Source organism: Oncorhynchus gorbuscha, linkage group LG12, assembly GCF_021184085.1.
Source record: "Oncorhynchus gorbuscha isolate QuinsamMale2020 ecotype Even-year linkage group LG12, OgorEven_v1.0, whole genome shotgun sequence".
NCBI lineage: Eukaryota > Metazoa > Chordata > Actinopteri > Salmoniformes > Salmonidae > Oncorhynchus > Oncorhynchus gorbuscha.
In genome coordinates, this window is record NC_060184.1 from 49,322,878 (window position 1) to 49,335,794 (window position 12,917).

The window sequence follows — 12,917 nt, forward strand, 5'->3', positions numbered from 1 at the left end:
TAGCTTACATTAGGATGGAGCCTAGGCCTTCAAATATACATAGTTGGATTGCATCATATCACCTTTCAATATTATTTATCAGCAAATATAAAACCATGTATTCTTGAATATCAGTGTCATTTAGTAATATGCACAGGTGTGGTAGTTGTATGAATTATTCACAATGCAAGCCTACTCAGAAAAAAACATCAGCTTTAACGCAATATTAGCTTCACAGTGAAATACCACTACTTGGCTATGAATAATTCTTCAACAGTCAGTAAAATATCTTATTTAGCTATCTCAAAAAAGAGTAGCCTGTATGCATGCAAGCTTACCTGTCATGTCCCCAATGATGGAGCGGCAGACCAAGCAATATACGAGAGGAAGACCCTATACCGTAGAATAATTATTCTGGTTCGATGCCAACTTAATTCATTAACAGGTACTGAAGATATCGATTCTGTTGCTTGTTGTCTTGTTATTTGTGTCAAGTATTTCCATTTTGGAATAGTTGTTCACCGAATTACTAGCACTAGTTGCTCACGCTGCAACAGTAACTCTGGCCTATATGGCTTTGGTCAGACCACAAACTAAGAAAAGAGGGTTCCGTAAGGGTCCTTTGGGAACGGCGATGGTTCTATGTGGAATCATAATGAACCCTTTGAGTCCTTCAATGGTTGCTTGCAGTTCAAAAACAAGTTATTTCCTCTTTTGGTGATAATTGAAATGTAGGGGAGTCGGCTCATTCAAATATTTTGGAACATGGTTTGCTAACAGCTCTGTTTGTGCAACCTTAAGTTAGAATGTCATTCCAGTTTATCTAATCTGTTGAGTTATGCGATTAAACGTTAAATACGACTATGGCCAGTGACAATGTCTTGTGAAAGACACACGTAAGGCCTTTTGTCAATTGAGAGCTGTCGTCTAACTCAATGGTTCTAAATTCTCTCCTCAGGGACCCCCAGCTGTTCCTGGAGCTAGTACACCTAATTCAACTTGTCAATTAACATAATAACGCCTAAGGAATTTTAACAATATAATACGGATAACCAGAACGGTAACCCTGTATGGTTCTTCAAAACATCTACAAGGAAGATGAAGGTTCTTAATAGAACCATTCTCCATTAAAGGTTCTATGAAGAACCATAAAAAAGGGTTATACTGTATATAGCCCCAAAAAGGGTTGTAACCATAGCAGAACCCTTTTTTTGTGCTATGTAGAACCCTTTATTAGTGGATCTTTATATAATCATTGGAAAGGTTTCTTTATGGCACCATACAGGTTCCATTTAGAACCTTATGAAAAGGTTATAAACAGCACCAAAAAGGGATCCGCTATGGTTAGAAGCCAAATAAACCTTATTTGGCACTATATAGAACAATAGTTTTTTTTGTGAGCAGGTCTTGGTCAAAAATAGTGCACTATGTAGGGAATAGGGTGCTATTTGAGAGGCTACCAAGAGCAGAGTCACTTCTGTCCTGCCTCGCTCGCTCAGTCCCATCTCTCCTTACCTGTTTGTGTCAGCATGGAGTAATGTACTGCAGTGGATGCCACAAAGGAGCTCACTGAGCTGGCCGCAAATGGACTCCATCTTAGGTCAAATTACCTCACAGCCCATTCAAATGGTGTCGTTAATGTTGTACCCTCTCTAATCTTCCACACATTCTTCTTAATGTGATACACACTTTGCGACAACTGCTGATGTAAAAAGGGCTTCATCAAATAAGTGTGATTGATATCTGATCCACTCTGACAGTTTTCACTATTCATTCATTTAGTTCGGTGACTGTCAACAGTGTTGTAGTTGACTTATGGTGGTCAATGACCCTTAGAACTTGAATAGACCAGTGCAGAGGCCAATTCAGTATAATACTGCACCTACTGTATAAACGTCTGGTTGCAATATCGCAACAGCAGAGCTAATAGAACTAAAAAAGTAAAACATCTGAAAATATACCATGGTATAAGCAGAAAATTAACATCTACGCATTTAAAGTATGATGAATACACTGAGTGTCCAACACATCAGGACCACATTCCTAATATTGAGTTGCACCCCCTTTTGCCTTCAGAACAGCCACAATTCTTCAGGGCCGGGACTCCACGAAGTGTCGAAGCGTTCCACAGGGATGCGGGCTGATGATGACGCCAATGCTTCCCAAAGTTGTGTCAAGTTGGCTAGATGTCCTTTGGGTGGTGGACCATTCTTGATACACATGGGAAACTGTTGAGTGTGAAAAACCCAGCAGCTTTGAAGTTCTTGACACACTCAAACCGGTGCGCCTGGCACTTACTACCATACCCAGTTCAAAGGTAGTTAAATCGTTTGTCTTTCCCATTCACCCTCTGAATGGCACACATACACAATCCATGTCTCAATTGTCTCAAGGCTTTAAAACCATTCTTAAACCTGTCTCCTCCCCTTCGGCTACACTGATTGAAGTTTATTTAATAGATGACATCAATAAGGGATCATAGCTTTAACCTGGATTCACCTGGTCAGTCTATGTCATGGAAAGAGCAAATGTTTTGTACACTCAGTGTATATAACTACTTTATAATTAAGTGGAACCCTCAAGCAAGTGCTGTGAGCATACAAATATGTGAGAATATACCACAAGAAAGGCAGTGATTGAAGTGAATAGAATAGAATTGTAAATATCTACCATGTATTTTAACTCAACATATCCCTTACAATTGGAATAGGAAAGAAAACATGCATAAATGGAGATGAGGGGCTTTCTTTGCCTGCTCTGCCGATTATCCCATATGCTGTATGCTGCTTCTGACGTTTTCTCTTCCCGCTACTGGACAATCACGCGTTGACATTATAAAACCTCAGGTGATGCCACATGATGCATCTCATCCAAACAAATCCTTTCCAGTGCAAATGAAACACAAAGCACACACACATGTCATATTACAACACAAGCTCACATTCCATTTCTACATATATGCACAGTGCTGCATATTACTGTGCGTATTAGCGTCTGGTAAACCGGCCCAGCATATTACAACCTAATGACGTTGAAACGTGGCGCTGCATTGGTAAATAGAATTCATCAATGTGCGCCTTTTCGTTGCAGGGTTTTGAATAATCGACGCTCAGACAATGATATTAATGTAAATATCATCCACAAAAGGCATTAAATATCATTTACCCCCCCCCCCCCCAAAAAAAAAAAGTGCAAACACAATGATCATGTCATAGGGCTTCCACGCTCCAAACAAATAAGGAATGTACAAAATACATTTACAACAAAAAAGGACAAGATATGGATTCATAATTGAGTGATACTTTATTGGTCAGTGATATAAGGAACACACGCTCGGCAAGCATGCACCAGTGCAGAAAGTTAGGTAATAATTTATTGGCCATGTGTAATGGATTAGAAATCTCACTCGAGTGAAAAACACCATTAAAACGTTTCTACAGGTTTCAGAATTACTTCAGCACCGATTGTGTTAGTAACAAAACCTTCACAATGGTTTATTTTTGGCAACTAACTTCCAATCCCATCTCTACCTTTTCATGAATTTCTTAGAAACAATTTAGGTCAACGTGTATTATTTGTAAAACATGTATGTTGTGCTCTTAAGAAGTTACGCCCTGTAAAGTTAAGCCCTGTAAAGTTTTTTGAGTTATAGTTCGTTTAAAGTGTGACATATGGTATTAACATATGCAACACATGTCAAATTCAAGATTAGTATATGCTACCGAGTTTATCACCTGCAAAATCAGACGGATTAGGCATATATTATTATCCCGAAAATCATCTTTAAAGTCACTCAAGAGTTATAAATCAGACAATAATAATAATCTCACCTCTGACACCAGTGTAATGAAACATCGTTGTGAACTGAGGTCATTTACGAAGAAACACCTGTCGATGTAAAAGTCACCATCACCACATTTCACCGTTGGGGGTAAAAACAATTCGGGTGGAGAGAGGGGTGAAAGGTGCGTCATCGAGCAATGTGCTTTCATGAGATCCTGCAGCACTATTTCGGTCAGTTAAAACTGGGGACAGTGCAGGGGCATGATGCCACACAAGAAGGGGGTTCGAATAGCCTCTCATAACGACTGACCTCTTTCCTAAGTTCAAGTAAGCTGGACTTAAAAGCATATCGCAACTGGCCACTCACATTTGTGACTGGATGAGACAATCGATGAGAGAGTGCTTGTCCAAAACAGACGAGGACGCACTAATAAGGTTAGGACAAAATTGTCCCTTTGTACTATTTTCATTTTCTGATTCCACAGTGCTGTTACATTAACGTTTACACTTGCTTTAGGCTAATTCATTCATTTGAGTTTAGGCCTATATAAATGTATAAGGCTATACCTGAGCTTGGAGCAAAAATATATCTCTAGTGGAAATATTTAAAAACATCAGTGTTTTATTGTTGATGTGTTGGAGTTACTACATTTACATTTACATTTAAGTCATTTAGCAGACGCTCTTATCCAGAGCGACTTACAAATTGGGCAACGTTTTAATACCTATAATGTCGAATGGCCAAGTCGGGTGCAAAACAGCCTATAGCCGAACTCTCGGTGTACATACATATTCGATAGTTGCCAATAACTTTTAGCATAACCATTATCGATAACCTATGATAAATGGTTTACGCAAATCCTTTATGCATACTTTAAGCCACACAATTTTACCAACTTTAAGCAGTTGCAGTTACCAATACATTGAGTCAATAGTCTTGTGGAAGTGGCTTTTGAGTAACAAGTGCTTCCCCAGCTGTCCACTTGTCGTGGTCCCTTGTAATCAATTGCAGACCCCCTTGGACAGGTGTACGAGGCATTTCGACCATCTAAAACGCGCGAGGCATCTGGGTTACTGCAGTATAACAGGCAAGGATTCTAGGGCCATATGCGTGGGCGGTAGCCCGCCATAGAAGTTATAGAAGTTGAAACAGGTAACCTAAAATACCTCTACTTTATTGATATTGGACTTGTGTGCAGTCGATCTTTCAGCATGTTTACATTACACGGGTATATTGTTCCGCTCGACGTGGTTTTATTAGTGAGCAAATGTTCAGTGCCAATTGCCATTAACCAAGTTCATAAAGTGTCCCGTCCCCTTGCATGATATTTGTTCTATATGACAGAGTCTCAAGCCACCACGTGGCGTTTATTCTTTACTGTCACAAGTAAGACGTCGTGACACGTGAAACGTCTGGCTGTCCGGCTGTATAAACGTAGATGTGTGTAGGAGCGTAGGCGAGCTTTGGTGTTCAGCAACATGGCGAGGAAGCCTATATGTTACCATTGGAGAATGCAAACGTCAACATGGCAAGGCTCCAAGAGTGATGGTGAAATCGGCCTACAATATGAAATCCAATAAATCTTGAATTTAAAAAATATTGGAAAAATTATAGCAATTTAGTCAAATGTTACTAAAAGTAAACTTACATAGCACTCAAGCGAATCCTAAACCTTTCCATTAGGCTACACTGTAGACTGGTTGACTACTTTTTACCACAAAACATTTATGGCCCATACACAGTTTCCTTAAAGGCTATGAGTGGAACTCAAACTATTAAGTGTTATATAAGTTTTATATATACTCGAAAAACACAATAGACTAAAGATGTAAAGTGTTATCTGCATTTGACCCTGACATTAAAACTTAAATTAGTCAATGTAATCCTATATTTGTACACATAGGCATATTTGTGGTATGATATACCTCGATTGAATACAACACTGTTCATACTGAAATAAGCTCCATTTATTTTAGAAATAATTATTATAAGTTATTGGTTCAATTGTCATAAATATAAACGCATATGACAATGACAGCACAGCCTTCTGTATATTATTTTGGAACACACTTGTGATAATATATTTTGACAACTTTAACAAGATTTCTGACCACATTAGAAAAATATCAAATTAGACCTGAAATCATAGCCTGATGCTTTTGCAAAAAAAATATATATATATTACAAGCATGTTGTCTTTGCGTTGAGTATTGATTGACAGCGAAAAACATTCACCAGCAATTAAAGAAAAATGCGTGTGATCGCAGTTTTACATTCATCTTATGGAAGAGGGGCATGTGTAACAGAGTTAAGAATGTACATTAAGCTCACTCCACAAATATTGCGGATGGAACCGTCTAATTGGTACCTTCAGGTGGCTCAACCCGTTGGAACGTTGTCAATGCGATGCGAAGCAGAGGATCACTGGTTCGAAACCAGTATGTGGCAGTCAGACAGTGAAGGAAGCAAAGCTGTTAGCAAGGCCTAGCACAGCATTGCTTTTAGACCTACATCCATGGCACTTTTTAGTATAGCCTTGGGCCTACTTCAGCTAAGGAAGGAATGAAATTTCAAATATGGGCCATATTACCACCATACTTATTGTGTTTCTTGTGGCTCTAAACTTTAAATAGAGGACACTGACTTTACCAAAGCTAGAAATTGCTTACCCCCAAAATTGCATCTGCATCTTAAACTCAAAAAACATATTTAAAATATGTAAAGAAGAATTTAAAAATGAAATAAAACTTGCGTTGATCGCATCAGTCAATATAGCATTGCGGTTTATAGTTTGATGTATAGGCTATACGCCATTATAACGCTTCATTACACATCATCTTCCCCAAAGAGATACACGTCTAACGAATATACTGTTGAAAAAGTGCATTCTTTCTAGACGGGACTGGCGTTCAGTTAGCTTTTATCTGAGCAAGACCTTAATTGTGTTCGGGGGATGCAGCAGTCAAGGCTGCGGTAAACTCAATTAGGACCACTATGCTGAAATCCGAAAAGATTCCAGAACAATCCCAATTCAAATGAGGCTTATCTACACCAGGGCGATCAGACGGATTAAGAGTTATTGAACCTATAAATTATCTCCATTCGGTTGACACGACCCCGACGGTGACGCGGTCCGTGTGCTTGAGGAAACATTTATCCTAAAACAATGGACGGGGACGGGACACCCTTCTAACAATTTAGAATACATAATAGGGTATAGAATCGAAGCTGAATTTTGGAGCTTTAATATATGCTATAACCTCTGGTCCCGTCACACAGGCTACACTCCACCTTTGATTAACTTTGAGTTAAAGTAAACTGTCCCATGAAAATCTCACTTTTAAAAGTTACAATTTTATGAACTCATATCCAAATGATGTTGTTGACTCGTCCTATACTAGTTTTTGTGACCAAACCATACATTGAAGAAGAAAAAAACACTTAAAAAACATCACCACAGATAAACATGTATCTCAAGCGCAGGTTGACGTTTATTGGGATGAGTCTTGTCCTTGAGGCAGAACTGAGCGATTCCCGCTAGATGGGCAAGCAGCAAAGTCAACATTGGCAATATTGTAAAAATGCAAGAAACAGAATTTCACTTTTTGGTCATAATTTCAGGTTATGGTTAGGCATTAGGGTTAGCAGTGTACTTTAGGTTTAAAATGTGATCGTATTACTTTGTGGTTGGGCCTGCTAGTAACCACACTGCAGAGCTGCCTCCAGAACAAGACCCACCACGAAAAACGCTAACCTGTAATATCTCAAACAGACGTTTAAAAAATGCTTCCTCATAGAACATGACGGCTCATGTTGCTCATTGGCTGAGCTGCTCAATCAGCAATCTGCTCGCATTAAATATTTTTCATGACAGGGTAGCCTTATATGCCCAAATCATTCTGTTGTTGTGGTAGGGTATGCCCACACCATTCAAACACATGAAACCTGCATACTTAATTTTTTTTTTAATGGAAGGAAAACTATTTCACTCATGTTGTAATTAATTATAGGTCATATTTCATAGAAATCTGGAAAAACTCAGTTAGGCTACTAAGAACATGCTAAAACAAAGACGGGGATGTTTTAGGGAAGGATTTGATGGCGTGTGGATTTGACTGTGATATTACTGTTCTGTTCTTGAGTGACCTAGGATGAAGAAGAAAAAACAGCTCTCACCGAAACAAACCACAGAAATTATACAGATTATTCAAATGGGCGAGGCGTGCTTTCCCGTTTTAAAGGGCACAGGAAGCTGGCGGCTTTGGGCCGACCCCGGTGACAGAGCTGATATCTTAGCGACCCCATTCATAGGGAGGAACGGTGACCGGGGTAGGAGAGGGAGAGGGAGGGTGGCGAATAATGCACATCTGCAACGGTCCAGTGGTGGAAAAAGTATTCAAATATCATACTTCAGTAAAAGTAAAGATACCTTAACCTGTTAGTCCTACCCACACCGTATTCGGTAGCGTAATCATAGCCTCAAGCTCATTATTGGGCCGACCCCGGTGACAGAGCTGATATCTTAGCGACCCCATTCATAGGGAGGAACGGTGACCGGGGTAGGAGAGGGAGAGGGAGGGTGGCGAATAATGCACATCTGCAACGGTCCAGTGGTGGAAAAAGTATTCAAATATCATACTTCAGTAAAAGTAAAGATACCTTAATAGAAAATGACTCAAGTAAAAGTGAGTCGCCAAGTAAAATCCCTCTTGAGTAAAAGTCTAAATATACTTAAGTATCAAAAGTAAAAGTATAAACCATTTCAAATTCCTTATATTAAGCAAACCAGACAGACAGCACAGTTATTTTGGGGGGATGGATAGCCAGGGGCACACTCCAACACTCTGACAAAACGTACAAATGAAGCATTTGTGTTTAGTGAATCCACCAGATAAGAGGCAGTAGGGATGACCAGGGATGTTCTCTTGATAAGTGTGTAAATTTAGTACTTTTGGGTGTCAGGGAAAATGTTTGGAATAAAAAGTACATTATTTTCTTTAGGAATGTAGTGAAGTAAAAGTAAAAGTTGGCAAAAATATGAATAGCAAAGTAGTACTTTAAGTAGTACTTTACTTTAAGTACTTTAAAGTAGTTTTACTTAAGTACTTTACACCACTTCAATGGTCTCACAGCCCATGTGATCTATGATCTAGCATAGACCGTGAACAGCTTCCATTCACAAATCTTTCCCTGTGCATCGTCACCTTTTGTAGTTGAGGTTCTCGATCCATGGCAGTAACTTCTTGTGACGTCTCAGAAAATCCTAGCCAAAAGAAAAACAGGAAAAATAGGGTTAGGTACTCAGAATGGTTTGCAGTACATGCATACGCACACGTAGCCAAACCTAACCAATGTCAATTTTAAAAAAGTATCTGAAAAACGCACGCATTTGTATACGCAGACACATAATGTATGCAGAATTGGCAGTTCATATGAAATGTATCAACACCGATTTTTCTTTGCCATCGCATCTTCCAAAGTAGACAGTCTTGGACTGAATTCAGTGAATCGTTAATTCTCGGTTCATGTTGGCCATAGGCTAGTCTACAATAAACATTTGCATAACATTTTATTAGTCATTTAGCAGGCACACAGCAGCTCTGTAGAAAAGTGACAGGTTTGGGTTGTATGCATGCATGGCCTTAAGGGTTATCAATATTTCCACCTTCCCTGAAGGAGCACATGAATATATAAATGCAAAACATCCATTTTACATAACCATAAATGAGTTATTAGCTAATATAATTTACATAAGCAACATTTCTTTCCGATTTTAACTAAATTGGTTAGGATACAGCTACATTTTAATGTTCATAATAACCTGTTATTTTGTGTTAATATACAATACACAGACTCAATTGTTTGTTATGAGTGACAAACTTTTAATTGGAAGTGTTTAAAGAGGCTCCGCTTACAATAATAGGAAAAAGTGGCCTAGATTTATCAGGTTACGGAACGCATGAAGGCATAAAGCCTACTATACCCATAAGAGGCATAATTGACATGCACTGGCTTTTGCTTTGCCGATTACCATCGTTCTTTTTTGCTAACTATTGCAATGGGTGTTTTAAAGAATAAATCCCTTGGAATTCGTTGAAAATAGACTGCTTTGAGTAAATATCTGATTTCCTTCGTCGGGCCAGTGTCCATTCAGGGAAAGGTATAGGGTTGCTGTCAGGGCGCGATGTTTTGTCTGGGGGGATTAGACTGGTGCGGACGTGCGAATACCCAAGAAATCTTTAGTAAATCAAATACCGTTTGCAAACCAGGTGTGAGCTCTCGTGTTGCGGCATTGACCACCAGCAGACTAATACGCTATATGCAATGTGCACAACACAAACAACAACAAAACATGATAACCAGAATGATGTCACATTCAGGCATAATACAAATGTCAATGTGGCATACCCCTTTACGAATCTCACTACTTTTTAAAGGGGGCGTTATTGCCAAACCGACACAAGGCTAACCGATACAGCTCATGTATGCCTACCATAGGCTACGAGAGATGGGTTACGATCTCAATCGTAAAACGAAATTATATGTTCAATGCGTAAATGCATACGAGGGCATATTGCAGAGATAGGTAAAGACTCTGCTAAGAGGGCTGTGGCCAAATGCACGCGTGTTATCATGTTATAGGCCTATCTGGGATCCCGAGTGGCGAAGCGGTCTGAGGCATTGCATCTCAGTGCTAGAGGCGTCACAACATACCCTGGTTCGATTCCAGGCTGTATCACAACCGGCCGTGATTGGGAGTCCCATAGGGCGGCGTCGTCTGGTTTAGCCGGGGTAGGCCGTCATTGTATTTAATACAAACGATCTATAGGCTACACGCATCCCCGCATCCACACTGAATTAGTAAACATTCTTTACAAGAGAAAACGATAGTCACGAAACGATGTTGGGAATTATAAAATAACAAGACATCAAATGTAGCCTAACATTTTTGGGGAGTTCATTTCAACTAACTTTTAGGCAACATAACCCAAGTAACGGAATATGTGCACCCGTCCGTATAAGGTGCAAGGTGGAAAGGTAGAAAGAAAATGTGAGGTAAACCTATGTCAACATTTTAAGGAAAGTATGTTAACCGGGTGCAGGGTGACACACCACAAACAGACGAAGTCTACCAATTAAGGGATATACGATGCCATACTGTCCAATATAATCAATCAAAAATAACCAATGTAGCCCTTCAATGTTGGCATGTATAGGCCAATAGGACTATGCGGTCTATAAGAGCTTGCATAACAAAACGCATAAAACTACATTTATTCAATTTTTAATACCACCATATAGGCCTATTGAAGCACCCTATTTATAATTGGCTGTGGTCTGGTCTGTATGACTCTTGACTTGAAATCGTGAGGTTTCCTCCACGCCAGCCCTGTTTTGCTGTGGCTGACAGCGAGAGCAGCGAGAAGGCGGAGGGGGTAGCGGGCCTGTCTGGCCGCCATTGTCTCCTGTTCATTTATTAGTGCTCGGGATAATCTGGGACTCCCTCACAAGTGAGAAACAATCACAGCATGAGAGTGGCCTATCTAATTACAACCTTTACTCAGAACTTTCACTCCATCAGCTGGAGAGATAAGATGGACACTGCATGGTGGTTGTGCATGGTTCATGGACCGCCGCCGCTCCCAACCATATAGGCTATTGTCAGACAGGCACTGCTAGAAAATGGATGACGTATGGAGATCGCTCTATGGTTGAAATGTAGGAATTTATTAACAGAAACCACCAGGCTATTGGCCAAGTAGTCCTATGCGGGGCTCACATGATTTGGCCATTTTGCATGAGCCAATAAGACTACGCAATGTAGAAGAAAATGTGTAGGCCTATTCGATATGCATTATCTGTAGAGCTGGCACGCTTTCATTTTAAACGTGTACATAAAGTGCAAACAATAGAAATAAGATAATAGTTCGCACACATAATAGGGCACAATCAGCCAACTGTTTTTTGAAACAGTGAAAGGCTAGGTCATTGACCGCAGGACAATGCGGCCTAATTATAGGGTCTTAGTACACTAAAGAGGTACTGTCATTCTAAAATAAATATTCTACCGTCCTCTCTAAAAACTCTTCGTTTTTCCACCATTCATGAACGTTCAACGCACGAGTTGACCAATAATAATGACCTTTCGTTTTGTGGAGAATGAGTGGAAATATATATAATATACATTTTTCCGCTTAATTGTGAAATGCCACAAGTTTAAAATGTATATGCTACCTAGCTACAAATAATTAGAAATGAGACACGTTACCATTACTGTGACAATAATTTACATCACTGGTCCAGAAGAGGTTGAAAAAACAGTTCCACAATTCAGTTTTTTTAAACCTAAATTTGACAAACACTATGGGTCCAATGCTAAATACAATAATTAATCATCCAAGGGTCATCACTCACTCATGCGTCGTTTTACCCACTACGTCGCCAACATAACGTTTCAGATCAAATAGCAATTTATCTCTCGCGACTACGGCAAGGCACGCTCTGAATCCTGATTTGAGTGAAAACAGCCAAGGAGTTGGTCAGTAAAGTTTTTCCCAAATTTGTCTTTGGCGGGACTCTATATCATGTGCACCGTGAACACAACAGTTTGTTTGCATAACATATTTTTTTAAAGGGCTAGCGACCCATTTTTGCTTTGAACCTTTATATAATCATGAAAGAGCACATGGAGACACGAAAAGGATTTCCAGATTGTATGACTGGCTATTATTGCATGACTGGCTAAGAGATTGCATGAATTGACCATTAATGATGGGGCTTTAGAAACTCGGGATGGTCAATGCCCTGTCAATGTCATGATGCATGCGACACAAATCCGCAATATTAAATATCACAAATAACTCCTCAGAATGAAAAGCTCCATAAAGTAAAAGAGGTACACAATGTCCCAAATAAAAAAACGCACCGAGTTAAAAACCCTAAATGTAAAAACCCCAAACACTGCTTCAATGCGAGCCATACAGACTCCGGTATCCCCCACCCAATTTTGGTTGCAGAGGCTATCCCTAACGTACCATAGTAGTTGGTTACTGCTTCGATACTTGGCTACAAGTTACATGCCCGAAACAAAATAGTTATAACATGCGAATGTCACACAGCAGGCTATTTATTAACCGACTCTCCATATTTTGCC

General features: G+C 39.6%; 1 long non-coding RNA gene across 1 annotated transcript in view; it reads right to left on the reverse strand.

Moving 5' to 3' along the window:
* LOC123991100 overlaps window positions 1–12,917 on the reverse strand; it is a 45,983-nt gene that overhangs the window by 3,306 nt on the left and 29,760 nt on the right. Inside the window, exon 4 of the long non-coding RNA XR_006830753.1 lies at window positions 8,968–9,026. This is a non-coding gene — a long non-coding RNA (uncharacterized LOC123991100). The remainder of the gene's footprint in view (window positions 1–8,967; window positions 9,027–12,917) is intronic.